Source organism: Polyergus mexicanus, unplaced genomic scaffold (genome assembly GCF_030449975.1).
Source record: "Polyergus mexicanus isolate NDT 795.1 unplaced genomic scaffold, iyPolMexi1.0 SCAF_10, whole genome shotgun sequence".
Classification (NCBI taxonomy): Eukaryota; Metazoa; Arthropoda; class Insecta; order Hymenoptera; family Formicidae; genus Polyergus; species Polyergus mexicanus.
The window spans coordinates 5,818,392-5,834,302 of NW_027223330.1; the positions used below are offsets into that span (position 1 = coordinate 5,818,392).

The 15,911-nt window shown below is 29.3% G+C and overlaps 1 protein-coding gene and 1 pseudogene across 6 annotated transcripts in view; one reads left to right on the top strand and one right to left on the bottom strand.

Moving 5' to 3' along the window:
• The window catches only part of Gb (solute carrier family 7 member genderblind), an 89,982-nt gene that overhangs the window by 4,247 nt on the left and 69,824 nt on the right, over positions 1–15,911 (top strand). The window lies entirely within an intron of this gene.
• LOC138937181 (uncharacterized) lies at positions 12,833–15,045 on the bottom strand (annotated as a pseudogene).

The window sequence follows — 15,911 nt, forward strand, 5'->3', positions numbered from 1 at the left end:
GCACATTCTACCATATATGAATGCCGCCCATATCAGGCTGTTCTTTCTCACCGCGCGATAATACTGGCGCGAATTGGCTTATCTTTTTTAATTAATTTCTCCATAATTATTAATAATAATTATAAAATCGCAAAACGGTACAAGACTTTTTTTCAGTTTGACCTAATCTACCTCCATCTTTCGTATTGTCACTTACTTGTCCCATAATAATCGTATCATCTCTTGTGTGCAGGTAGACCAAGTGAAACCGAGAAGAAAAGTCTTTTACCATTTTCGTAATAATTATTGAGAAATTAATTAAAAAAGATTGACTATTTCGCGTGACTATAAGCGCGCAGTGAGAAAGAACGGCCCAGAGATATCCCAAAAGTTTGCGGTCGCCAGAAGCGCGAGGAAGTTTTGGGAGGAACGCTCTACAAATGACAACGATTACGTACAAGCAGTGCATAATGATGGATTCTTGCGTCCTAGCAACTACACATCATTGATTTGTCCCTTTTTACTGCGCGCTCATACTCACATGAATTGGTCGATCTTTTTTAATTAATTTCTCAATAATTATTACGAAAATCGTAAAATGGTAAAGGATTCTATTCAGTTTACTGTGCTCTACCCGCTCACGAGCGTTGACACAATCTTTACTAGACACCCTGTATATACATATACAGGGTGAGTCATCTAAGACCGGCCACCCGAATAATTCCTACAGTTTTGGAGATAGGAAAAAATGTTTGAAGTAAAAGTTGTGTGGTATCGAGGGGGACATCTTGCGGAGATGAATATTTTTTCTCAGCTGGAAGTGCTTAGGAGATTTGAAGGTCATCTTCACATTTTTAAATGGGATCATGTATTTTCGAACACCTACGATTGTGTGAAGTCTTTTCCAAGACAGTTTCAATGGTTATGGATATTCAAGATCATAAACATGAAAAAAGTTGAAAAACGGAAATTTATCACGAATGTTTCCGAAACAAAATATTCGCGGTTTTATTAATTAAATCAAACCAAAATGTTATTATTTATCTTTGATGTATGATCTTGATCTGTGTTATTTCATGTAAGTGGTTAGCCAATAACAAAGGTTAACCAATAACATGATCATTTAATGTAAATGTAAACAAACTTTGGTGAAACGTTTTTCACTTGTTTCCATTGAATGTTCCACCGAAGGTTGTTTATATTTACATTAAATGATCTTGTTATTGGCTAACGTTTGTAGCTTAAATAAAATAACACAGATCAAGATCACATATTAAACATAAATAATAACATTTCAATTAGATTCAATTAATAAAACCGCGAATTTTCTGTTTCGAAAACATTTGCGATAAATTTTCATTTTTCAATTTTTTTCATGTCCGTAACCTTGAATATCCATGACCATTAAAACTGTCTTCAATCATAGGTGTTAAAAAATGCATGGTACTATTTAAAAATATGAAGGTGGCCTTTAAAATCTTCTCTAAACACTTCCATCTGGGAAAAAATATTTACTTCTGCAAGATGTCCCTCTCGATACTACACAACTTTTACTTCAAATATTTCTTCTTATCTGCAAAACTGTAGGACTTATTTGGTTGGCCGGTCTTAGGTGATTTACCATAGGGTGAGTCTTTTTAATCTTAATAGGCAAATATCTCAAAACCTGTAAGTTTTAGAAGGAAACTTTTTAGATAAAAGTTGTTTGGTTCTGAGGGAGAAAGGAGATAGGAATATTAGTTAGATCTTAGATGGCATTGTTAAGGTCATATCAAGATTATATTGAATTTTTTAAATTGAAACCTCGTTTTTTATTGCATATTCTTATAGCTCTTGTCGAGACTTTTTCAAAACTCTATAATAAAGCATATTTTCATTAAGTACTTTTTAAGTTATTTTGTATCTGAATCTGACATATTTTGATATAAAAAATATAATGAGATAAATCAATTAGCATAAAAAAACAAATAATTGTTAAAAAAATACATTGTAAATAATTACATAGCTTTTCTTAAAAACAATTTTTTTTTTTTTATACTGATTGATTTGTCTCATTATTCTGTACATAAAAATATTATGGTAAGATTATCGAAAACTAAATATTTTACGAGATATTTTATTTTTTATATTAAAATATGTCAGATTAAGATATAAAATAATTCAAAAAATACTTAATGGAAACATACTTTATTATAGAGTTTTGAAAAGATCTCGACAAGGGCTATAAGAATATGCAAGATAGAGATTTCAATTTAAAAAATTCAATATGATCTTGATATGACCTTAACAATACCATCCAAGGTCTAACTAATATTCCTATCTCCTTTCCCCCTCAGAACCAAACAACTTTTGTCTAAAAAGTTTCCTTCTAAAACTTACAAGTTTTGAAATATTTGCCTGTTAAGATTAAAAAGACATCCTGTATACATAGCGTTCGTCCATAAATGTCAGAGCAAATATCTCACAACTGATTAAAGTTACAAGAAAGTTTGATAAGAGAAATTAACAGTTTTTAGTTCGCAATAAAGCGTATGCAAAAAAATTTTTTTTGCTTGTAACTTTTTCAAATTATGAAGGTCACCACCGTTTTTTTAAATGGAACCTTCTATTTTTTATTGCATATTCTTAGAGCTCTTCTTGAGACCTTTTTAAAACACTGTAACAAAATATTTTTTCATTAAATAATTTTCGAGTTATTTTATATCTTAATCTGACATATTTTGATATGAAAAAATAAAATATCTCGTAAAATATTTAATTTTCGATAATTTTACCGTAATACTTTTATGTACAGAATATTGAGACAAATAAAATAAAATAATTGTTTAAAAACTATCTTGTAAATAATTATATACTTTTTTTAAGAACAATTATTTTTTTATATCAATTGATCTGTCTCATTACTCTGTACATAAAAGTATTATAGTAACATTATTGAAAACTAAATTTTTTACGAGATATTTTATTTTTTATATCAAAATATGTTAGATTAAAATGTAAAATAATTTAAAAAATATTTAATAAAAAAATACTTTATTATTATATTTTGAAAAGGTCTCAAGAAGAGCTATAAAAATATGCAATATAAAAAATAAGAAGTTCCGTTTAAAGAAACAATGGTAACCTTCATAATTTGAAAAGCTTACGAGCCAAAAAATTTTTTTATATGCGCTTTATTGCGAACTAAAAACTGTGCTTAATTTCTCTTATTAAATTTATATTTCTTGTAATTTCAATTAGTTGAGATATTTGCTCGGATATTTATGAACAGATATTCTATATACATACATGTAGTTTTCTTTAAATTGTGAAAGATACATATATTTCTCTGATTGGTCTCTTAAATTTTTTTTCATGCTGATTCCAGCTTCTTGCAGCGTTATATAATGCTGCGATCGAATTCTAACTGTTTTATCTCGTTACGTAATTCTATTTGGAAATTTTATAGGGTTTGTTGCTGTATCATTTCGAGTATAATTTACTTATTATTTGTCATTTTTTATCTTATCATTAATTCGTATATTTTCATAACAAAATTGTCAATTTTTTATTCACAAATATTTGCGTGTTTTCGCCGGTTTTTTCCCGGCTGCTTCGTGAATTGAATTCTAGTTGTAAATATGTATGTGTATGTGCCATGCTTCTTCTATTTAAATAGTAAACTTCTAGTGTTTTCTTTAACTATTCGAAATCTTTTGGATTTCTCAGGTTTGAAAATCGATATTTGCCTTGTCTTTTACTTTAAGGCATAAAATGACTTCTAATAATATGTTTTCCTCTAATGAGCTATAATTTTCATTGTACACATATTTATGCTTAGAAATTTGGACAATTTTTATAAAATTTCGTCGAATTTAAGTACTATGTTGTAGGCTTTCTTCAATCGCAAATAACGGATAGTATATCTATCTGATTTCTTACATCGGTTTTTGATTTTTTTTTGGCGTTGTTTCGGACAAAATCTTTTCCATTGATTATACCAATCATTTATTTCTTTGTGTATGTTTCTAATTAAGTATTTATAAGATGGCTATGTTGAATGTCTTCGAAATTTTTTTGTTGTTTCTCTTTCCGCTTCAAGTTGCGCATTCGGTTCCATTGTTTTTTTGGCTTGTTCCATTAATATTCTTTTATTAGTAAGATTCTTTTTTTCTCTTGATGTTCACATACGCTTGCGTGCGAATTCTATAGTACTTCCAAAATCTTGTGCCATTCGTGGCACCAAGGAATCGGAATCGACGATGTCTAAAGTATTAGGATCCACCCACTATAAAGAAGCTAGTGATTTTCTTTAGAGAATATATATATTTGCCAATCATGATTACAATTTTCCTCTTGACGTGCGTTTACATTGTTTAATATGTGCTTTTATACTGATACATTAAGCGACCGTTGCACAGTCGTTCCGAGTGGTTTGTATATTATTTTAAGAGTATATTCTAGTGTAACAGCTCTAAAAACAAGTCATCTTTATAATTTTTTTAAAGAAAACTATTGATGATATCCGAATAAACTTTTTTGAAATATAAAGAGATATTCTTGAAATAAAATACAAAAAATTTTGACTTAAAAAAATTTTTATATTATACAAGACGGGCTATTTTAATGTCCCTACTAGGGATGTTCCGAATATACAAAAATCTGTATTCGCGAATGTTACATCCAAACTCGAGGAAAAATAAGTCAATGGAAGGGCACAACAACTATCTTTTATTATTCCGGAGTTAAACGCCTCGTGGCGTTTGGAATCGAGTCGGACGAGCAGGTCCGAAAATCAGGTAAATGACCGTTAGGATTGCTATTATTCTGGTTGTTCAGACGTTCGTTTGGTGATCCCTTTTCGATGGGAGAATGAAAGAGAATTTAATCTTTTTTACGCGGGATGGAACCAAGTGCTTCGGACTGAAAATGAGTGGGAGTTAATAATGAATTAAATGATTTTTATTAATGAAATATGATTTTATTTATATTTAAAATAAATGAAGTTAATATACATGGGTTTATTATAGCAAAAAGATAACATTAAGAGTTGATTTGGTATGTATGAATATGTGTGAGTGAGTGTATGTATGTGTGTATGTGTGTGTTATTTCTTCGCAAGTATTACATTAGTGTAGAGAACATCAGTCAGAGTGATAAGGGAAAGATTCTATCGTTAACATTAAGTCTCTAACTGGTTATTACAATAAAAGCATGTTTAATTAGAAATTTAAAAAAAAATATGTGCGCAGAAGTGTGAAGGGAATTAAGGGATTATTGAGTGAGGGAATAATAGGAGATTTTCCAGATCATGGTTTAATTTTGATAGGATGATTTGGCTTCTAAGTTTGGAAGTTTATCACAAAAATTCTGGATCGCTTTCTTGATGTCATCTAACTCGGAAGAATAAGGAGAAGAAGAGGGTGACTTGCCGAGAACGATTTTTAATAAGAAGGAGAATGATTGTGGGGAAAACGGTGGTTTAGAAGGAAGAGAAGGACGTTCGGGAAATATGGGAAAGTAACTGGGGGAAAAAGAAAGAGTAGGTTCGGTGGTTTGTGTGGTTGATTGTGCAATGCGTTATAACTATTACTTAAAATTGCGCAAAAATTAAAGTCCGAAGCAGCTCGAGTTTTCCAAGTCCTGCGATGGACTCAGTATAAACCGTTGGTCGTTTTATAGATGAGGATATTGGTTGCACAAATAAGCACTAATTGAGCAAGAAACTCGCGGTATAAAAGGACAAAGTAAAACATCACGGAATAAAAAGTGAAGATTATGTAATGAATTCTGGTCTTGAGTTCTCTTTTTAGAATCCTCATTTGGGGGATGTATTCTAATTCTAAGAGTAGGGTTCCGTTTTATGCTGCCTGCAACTAATTTCATATAATACATATGAAAACTTTTTCGTATCTTCAAAAAATTCCACGGGATTTTCCCAATCGCGAATGTATCTTTTCGGAATTCGCCACAGAATCCGATTCTCTGGATTTTCGTCTTCAAATCCATCGTCAGAATCATTTAAAAATTCATTGTCCATTATTCCTTTTTCCTTTATACACTTTCAGTTTGAGAGCGCGACAACAAATAACCACAAAACCACAAATGTAACGAAACTAACTTTTGGAGGTTATATTTGATTATATTCTGCGTATTGTCTGCTAAAAAGGTCGCATCACTCCTCAAGGAAGCTCGTGACCTTCCTTGAGATAAGGGAGCCAATAAGATTCCTTGTTCGGTCAAGGAAAGTTTATGAAACGTGGAACGAGGAACAAGGAATCCTTATTCCTCAAGGACGGACTATGAATACGGGTATAAGTATTTAAGGAAATGTAAGGCGCAAAATATTCTGTTTACTGAACGATTCATTTTTATCATCAATGGATGATCATTGCCACAATTTCGCGGAAGGAAGGAATCGTGGAGTCTGCAGGACGTAACACGAATATGAATACGGATACGATTATTTTTCATAATATTCGCAAATACAAAAACGAATATTTTAATCTTGACCTTGCACCATGGTGATTTAATTCTTAAATTCGATTTAGTAGCATGCTGTCATTATCAAATAATGAACGATATACGGTGACAACATACTACTAAATCGAGTTTAAGAATTAAATAACGATGGTGCAAATTGCCCTTAGACTAACAAGGAGAAGGCGCGACCTTGGGTTCAACGAATTGAAAAAGGCTTTTATATAATATAGTACTCTTACCAGAAGAGTACTACAGCAAAGGGATAGGGCGCAATGCTCAGCCATTTCCAAGAAAAATTGATGTAAATAATGGTGTTCTATATACATATTTGGCTCCGTTATACCGATTATTAAAAAGAGTAGTTCGGGCACTAAGCGCGTGGCTATCATGCATCACCCGGGTTCGACTCCTGTTCTCCTGTCTCGCGCACTTTTTTTTTAACCTTTTTTTATACGACTCAGCAACGAACGTTTATTCGTGTAAAATAAATTTAATTTAACCAACAATGTTGTTTTTTTTCTTTAAATTTGCACTTTCCAAATTTTTTTTAGATTTATTTACGAAACTGGGCATAATTTTTTTATTCAACTTATAACCTTATTATTTTATACATTCTACCCAATTAGGATCAGACAGGATCTCGAAAGATCGGACAGAATAGAATTTCGTTGTATAGGAATATACGTTACAAGAGGGAAGTAATCTGGAAGGGACCAAAAACCGTTACGGTCAAATCAGGTATACAGATATTATGGTCGGAGCGGTATAACAAAGTTGAAAGAAAAATTATATACCAAACAAAATTATGATAAATGAAATATTTTTGTATTAAATTATAACTATGTTCGATAAGTGGCGTTATATTTGCTTTGTTTTATATCGGGTAGCATGTATAAAATAATAAGATTATAAGTTGAATAAACATTATACCCATTTTCGAGAATAATTTAAAAAAAATTGCCATTCGAAAATGCAAATTGAAAAAACAAAATTGTTGATTTAATTAACTTTATTTTACACGAATAAATATTTGTTGCTAGATTGTATAAAAAAAATGAGAAAAATAGTGCGAGTGACAGTAATCGAACCCGGGTTTGATGCGTTAGCCACGCATTAGTGCCCGAGCCACACCGCCTTCTCGCTAATCGATATAATGGAGCCGAATATAAGGGGTACGCCATATTATTTAAACCAATTTTTCTTGGAAATGGCTGAGTGTTGCGCCCTATGCCTTTGTTGAAGTACTCTTCTGATAGAATGACACCAAGGTCGTGCTATCCCCTTGTAATATCAAAAATATATCTTTCTTTGTAAATAATTGTTCATTATGACTGATTATATTAGACTGATTTTTTAATATTATAATAGGCTATGATTAAGTTGTTGCCATAATAATAATTTGATTTTATATGATGTTAACTTTGAATTTAAATTTCATTAATAAACAAAGAATGGCAAAAGATTTATTGAAATAAAAAAGTATTTTGTTTTGTTGATTTTTAATGATTATTTTGATTATAATTAAACAAATAATGTTAAGGTTTTTGTTGAAATAAGAAAGACAATATTTTGTTTTTATTTTTAATAGTTTTTAATTGTTCAATAAAGTATTTTTCAACCGACAATGAATTGTTCATTATTCGTGTATTCGCGTTAAATTTGGCAAATAAGAATATGAATACGGAAAAGTAAGGCGAATATCCGCTAAAATGAATACGAATACGAATATTCGGAACGTCCATAGTTTCTACCTAAATACCTTTTTTCTTGCGCCTTTTATAAAAAAAAAATTTGTGATTTTGAGGAGAACATAAGAAGATGGTGCTATTGATTTTATCTTAGATGAAGATCGTGAGATTATTTCAAGGTCATCTTTAGTTTTTTAAATGGAATTACTCTAATTTGTTTAATCGATTTTTTGCAATATTCGACATAGAAAGTTATAAGGGTAAGATGGCCAAAAATTGAATTTGAAAGTTTAGATATTGTATGCTTTAATTTGACATAATTTTATATAAACTATAAAATATATTTTTCGTATAATATTTAGTTTTCGATTATTTCACTTCAATACTTTCATGCACAAAATAATGAAAGAAATCGATTAATATTAAAAAAATACATAGTTATTTTTAAGAAATGATATGTTGCTGCTTGTTGTAAATTCATATTTTTTTTTAAAAACAACTATGTTTTCTTTACACCAATTGATTCCTTTTATTATTTTGTGCATTTTTTTATTTTTATAGTAGTATTGAGATAACATAATTAAAAAATGGATATTATAGAAATATTACATAGTTTATATAAAATTATGTCAAATTAAAATATAAAATATTTCGTAGACTATTCAATTTTTGGCCATCTTACCTTTTTATGCTGAATATTGCGAGGAATCGATTTATATAAACAAATTAGAGTGTTTCCATTTGTTGTGCCGCTCATGGTACAGAGATTGTGACATGGTCTGTGAGTTCGATCTTAGGAGTTGGAGGACTCCGAGTGCGCGCGCTAAAGAAGGACAAATAAAAGTTCCGTATAATAATAATTTATTTTAACAGCTTACGTGTTTTACAATTCTTGCGTTGTCAATGCTTCACAGAAATAGCGGTTGTATAGTACAAGCGTCTATGGAATCTCATTCTAACTTGGTGCTTATTCTTCACTATTTCCGGAGTACAGTCGAGAGAGAGAGAGGAGGGGGGAAGGGAGGGGGAGGGAGAGATTGATTGATTGATCTTTATTAGCTTTCTCAGCTATTTGTAATACAAATCTAGTTAACATTAATTACAACATACGCCTTTAATATTTATTTAAACGGTTCAATTATTTTATTCTGCTTTATCTCAGCTGGCAAGATGTTATACATTTTCACTCTTTCGTCAAACATACACAGAGAGAAAAGTTTTTTTGTATTTAATAAATTTTGTTGAAACGAAGGAAATACATATAATGTTTGGAATGGTCCAACTATATTAATGTTTGAAATAAGAAATATAATTGTTTGATTTTCAAATAACATATTTATTTACTTTAAATAAAATATTTTTTACTTTAAATAAAATATTTTCTTTCAAACATTTTCCTTCTTTTATTCAAAAGATTTATTATGTTGCTTTTAATAATTTAAATAAATCTTAGAACAAGTTAGGATAAAGTTAAATTGCATGTTAATGCATCTTTTTAATCAAATCTTTGAAATATCTTCGAGTTATAGCATGTAGAAGAACTTAACTTCACTTATTTCTATCCGAATAAGTGAATATCGGACATTTATTTGTCCGACTTTCCAAAACTCAGTTCATTACCTGAATTCTCCTTTATGGAGATCGTATCAGAAATCAAACTGATAGAAACAGTTAATAAATGTTATTAGTCGCATTTTGCAAACCTTATTTATATACGTTTATGACAGAAACTTGAATACGAGATTACTACGGCGCATAACGGTAAGCGAATAAACTATACTATTCCAAATAATAGTTTTTATAAATATAATAAAATTTTAAATAATATTAAAAATTTCAAATAATTGTAGGCTAGTAAGAGCCAGAACGCGGATGGTAGTGCGTCAGTTTCATAGAAAAATAAATTTTCTATGAAACTAAATATGTGCACAGAGCACGAAATTTACTTGGTGCTATACCAAGATTTTTAAAATTAATCTCAGTTCGAGATTTATAATAACCCCCCTGGAAAGACGAAGACAAAAAAATTATGAGTAATAGATATTATTGTGCCTCCGTGGAAGTACAGGAGTTTTTGGGGATCGTTGTGTGTGTGGCTAAATTAGAACTGGGAAGTTCAAGGTCTTCTCGCCGTTTGTACCAAACTTGTAATCGTATTAGAATAAAATCTTTTTATTTGAAGATATCAGTTTTAATTCTTCTTTTCTTTCTCGCTCTACAATTGTTTGGCTTATTGCGGTATAGAGTTGCTTCACATGCTTGATATCGCGACTGCCGTCGCGAGATCAGTTGGAACGTTCTTTATTATTAAAGCGATTATAATTGTCCGTCTCGTGGTTGTTTTTGTTAAATTCGATTGTACTGTATAATTGTATAAGTATATCTACTTCGTGTGATTTTATGATTAGGACTACCTCGCGCTCGTTCGAGGAGGGTAGTTTTATTACCTACTTTTCGATTAGTTTCCGGAGGAGATAGCTCAGCGACAGGACCATAGGTGGTCGTGTCACTCGTTTTCGAGTGAAAAAAGTCCAGATGCAACCTACGTAAATTCTTTGCTTTCTATCGCTTCTTGGAGCGTTGTATATTGTTGCGCGTGTACGAATACTTTTAATTTGTCGTGTAATCCGATTTGGAAGTTTATTAACGCCTGCTTTTTAATCGTATTTTGGATCGTTCGTTTTGATAATGGGTAGTTCTTTTCTCCTTCAATCATGGAATCGTACAATTTCATTGCTAGTAACTCAACGCGTTGTCCGAAAGCGTACGAGGTTTCATTCTATTTTTGTCTTAATGAATCGAGCTCGATTTGTAAATATGTAGTACTTTGTTTAGATTGATAACAAGTTTCGAGTTGCTGCTTTAATTTGTCGAACGTTTGTATATCTCGCATCTCAAAATTCTGCATCGCTTTTCCTTTTAATTTTTGTTGAAGGTTTGTTATGGATTTAGGTATAATAAAACAGAACGTGGTTATACATATTACAAGAATATATATGTTATATTTATTAGTGCACAAAGAAGGGTTATATGTACGTGACTTTCCGTACTACTGGTTAGATAGCAAAGAGAGAGAAAAAGAAACAAAGACAGAATAAGCAGACGCGCACGTCGCGCAACTAAACTCTCTTCCCGCGAAATTCAAACTCCTATCATTCCTCCACTTTTGAATTTCGTGGAGGATCTTAAATCTAATCTTTCTATATGCTCTTTATATGTTTTTCTCGGTATCGCTTTGGTAAATATATCTGCAATATTTAATGTGCTCGGCACGTAACTAAGTATGAGAGTACCATTATCTATCTTCTCTCGAATATTATGAAAAGTTATATCTATATGTTTTGTCTTATTCTTTTCTATTTTGTTCTTCAAAGTCTATGGCTGCTTGATTATCACAAAACAACTTGTAGTGGGATCATGCTAATCCATTGATCTAGTTCTAATTTCTCAATAAACATTTCTAGTCAATTTGCTTCCTCGACAGCATTGGATAAAGTGACGTACTTTGCTTCCCATACAGCATAGAATATTTCATGAATATTCTATAAATATTCTTTAGAATATTCGTGAATATCCTATGCGTGTTCTATGAACATGCAAAGAACGTGCGATGTCTCGCTTTGAATGTCCCTAGAAATTTCTATAAATATTCTCAAATAATCTACAAATGTTTTATGAATATTTCCGAATATTCCGAATATTTTTTTTTAATATTCGGGAATATTCATAGAACATTTATAAATCTTTCTAGGAAAATTCAAAACGGGGCATCGCACATTCATAAAACAATTATAGGATATTCGTGAATATTCATAAATCATCCTTGGAATATAGACATTTTTCTTAATATATTCGGGAATATTCACAAAATATTTGTAGATTATTCAAGAATATTTATAGAAGATTCAAAGCAGAACATCAAACATTCTATATATTCTTAAAATAATTACAGATTATTTACGAATATTCTAAAAAATACTTATGGGATATTCTATGCTATATTTGTAAGTATTGTTAAAGCACTGAAAAAGTACATGAAATTCTGAAGTTTTAAGATTATATATATGTATATATCTATATTTATTTGGAACTATAAAATTTTCTTATATTAGCATTTTTTTAAATAAAATACATACATATTTTTATTAATATAAGATACATTAAATCGTATTTGTTTTGATAAATATTGAAACTTTCGATAAGTATATAAATAAAACAAAATAATATTGATATGCAGGATACACTCTCTCGTACTTTAAAATTTTCCTCGGTAATAATATTTCTTTCAAACATATAAGAATTAATTTTATACATGGAAAACATCTTTTCAATTTTTTTTATTAAAAATAAAGACTATCATTATTATCGTGGAAAACGTAAATTATTGTCTTTCTCTAAGATTAGAAGAAAATAAAATTAATAGGAAAAAATATATATATATTCACGATTCCCACATATCAGTGTTATTCAATTTCACCATAGGTACTTTTTGAATAAAACTTAAAATCGTATTATTTTTAACGCTAAATAAAATAAATGGTAATAATTGTTGATAAAATCTTATTGAAGTTGAACATTATATTTAGAAACATGAAATAAAATAAATTATATTTGCTTTGACTTTGCATTTTTGGTATTTTAAATTTAGTAATTAGTAACTATCACAAATACAGTATATTATTCAATTGCATCTAGGTCTTTACAATAACTATCATAATTATTAAATTTGTACTTTAAGGCGATACTTGAAGGAACTTCTAACGTTCTTAATGTTCGCTATCACACATTGAACGGTTGGCTTCATTTTGCTGTATTGGTTGTTTTGTTTTTAATTTGGCTTTTACCAACCAAGTTTTAATGATGTTAATAATTTCATTATCTGTTATATTCACATGACTTTTATTTATGGTGAGTCTTACGGATTCTGAAATGATAAAAAATATTATTTTGAGTATTTTTTTTCAAACAGATATCCTACCAAATTTCTTTGAAATTTCTTTTATTTTCCATTGCAATTCAAACATTTTTGCTCAAATAAATTTCACTAAAATCTTGAATGGTTAAAATATTCTCAATTTATTAATTAGTTAAATACAAAAAATAAAATATAACCTTTCTAAAAATCATATAGAAATTAAGATAAAATTTGTAATACTTACTAAGGACTAATTTCGCCAGGATTAAATCCTTAAAAATCAGGTTTCCCTTGTATCCTTCCCAGCTGTATTCTCTTCCAATTTCCGGTATTAAAATTTGGCACATCACTTTTTTGACAATGATTCGTAGATTACTACCGCCCATTTTCGACAATTCCGTAGCCTAAAAGATTATCATATAAAATATATGTACATTCATTTATATAATTATGGAACAATTTTAGTAATATAACAATCATTTTACCACGTCATCGAAGGTTTGTTTATCTTGTAAAGTTCTCTCAATTTCTTGAAGCTTGATGTTTGATTTCACTGGCAAGCTTTCTATGCATTGTAATGAGATTTCATTTGTGATATTTTGATTCATATTTTCTTGATCAACGAGAAAATTAGGCTGCTTTAATGATTCTACGTGTTCATTTAATTCCCCCATTCGGCCATTAATGCTATGTAGGTGTCGTAGAGCTTGGCGTTGAAATTCTAAAAAATTCAAAACATATAAATGAATACAAAACAGACTTTTAACACATTTTACGAATTGTTGCAAGTGAATTAGAAAGTATGCATAGCAATATGCATTGTAGTACTGAAACATATTTTCTCCATACATATTACCTTTCATTTCATTTGCGTGTTTTTGAAAATTAGTATGGATGTCAGCTAAAATATTACCAGAATTTTGCTTCTTTCTTTCACTGAATTGGTAAATATTATTATTCAATTTATCGATCTGTGCTTTATTAACTGAATCTGAAAGGAACAAACTTCTTAGAAAAATAATGTCAAAATTCTTCATAATTTTTTCACTTAATTAACTGTACCTTTATGTGCCGAATTTGGTGAAAATACAGTCTTATCTGTCTTATATGTCGGAAAATTAATAGACAATTCCTTTTCGCTACACTCGCTTTCCGTATCGGTGTCTATATCACTGTATTTTCTTTTACGTTTCGGTACACGAAGTCCTTTTCCATATTCAGCAGATTCAGATAATGATGAGAGATTATCTCTATCCAATGCTGTTTTGCATTTTCTTTGAGCTGTTTTATAGTCGTCTAGAAAAAATATTATAAGTAAATAGTTAAATTAATGTTATTTGATAAAAATTCTTTCTTTAAAAAATCTTATTTATATAGTGACGTTCTATTTACTATTCAATTAATTAAACAATTTTTGATAAATAAACTAAAAGCTAAAATTATAAAAATATAGATAAAACATAAACATTTATTTATTAATTAAATACAGCAAACTTTATAGAGTGTTAAGTGCATATTTACAATTATGTAGATGAAAAAAATGCATAAAATAAGATTACATTTTCTATTATAGGTTAACTATATGATAGAATTTCAAACTTATATATTTCAAAAGATCTTTGTCCGTAACAAATTAAAAAAAAAACAAGATTTAAACTGTTGCAATTGTTTCAATTTTATTATTATATTTATTCTGTTTTACATACTATTTAAGTTATAAAAAATTGTATACAAATTCTTAAAAATATATAAGCATAAGAAACTGCAATTTAAATATATTAAAGTATTTTATAGGTATAATATTTACCATATCCGTCCTAAAATTCTGACACTCATTGTTTTCCAATCATCTCTTGGAATGTCTTTTTTTTTAATAAGCTCAGATAATTTAGATGGTTTTGTCGTCAATGGCTACATACATTGGCTTTCATTAGTTATCCAATTATTTGGAACAACTTCTACGGAGTCATCTATTTGAAAATGGCAAATGCACCATCCCATATTTCTGAAAAATACAAATAGCCTGTTCAGGCAGAGTGAAGTTTAGCTACGTACGGACTTATTGCTTGTATCATATCCCTGTAGCATCACAGTGTTAAGATGGGACTGATTGCAATATTACATATCAAAAGCTGGACACAATGATACACAATGGACTTGAACAACTTAATGTCGATATTTCGCTGAAATCAAAGAGATGATACGGCAACGGATACACAAGTTTGAACGTGCACAAGTTGCACAAGCTCGTTGCCTTTTCATTCTGTATAAAATTGGTAACATATCTATACATATCATGGTGAAGATAATAAAAAGTCTGTATGCATTTAAGAGTTGCATGCTTAAAACCCAAATAGATGAAATTATTATTTTAATAAATATTCAAAGCAATCTGTCAAGCAATAAAATTTTTATGGCAATGCAGTAAGTAACATAGAAAACATAAATAACATAACAATAAAAAAATGTAAATATTCTGTTAATAATATTAAACTAAATAAAAAATAAAATAATAAAGCAACAAAACAAGAAGTACAATCAAAAAAGTTAAACTAAAATTAAAAATTAATATTAAAAATGAAAAAAGTATTTGAGATGATGAAATAGTAATAAAAATAAATAATGAAATATGAAACTGAAAGAATGCTTACAAGATAGGTTGCATCAATCATGTAGTATTTATAAAATGAAACTTATATCCATGTATAAAAATATTGTAGTTGGTATTAAAGATCTTTAAAAGAAAAATCAAAGAATCTTTCAAAAGAAATAGGAAATGATCTAAAACTTTAAAATCAATTTATGACTGACGAAGACACATTCAAAGTACAAAATATAATGGAATTGAAATATTCAAAAATAAAGAC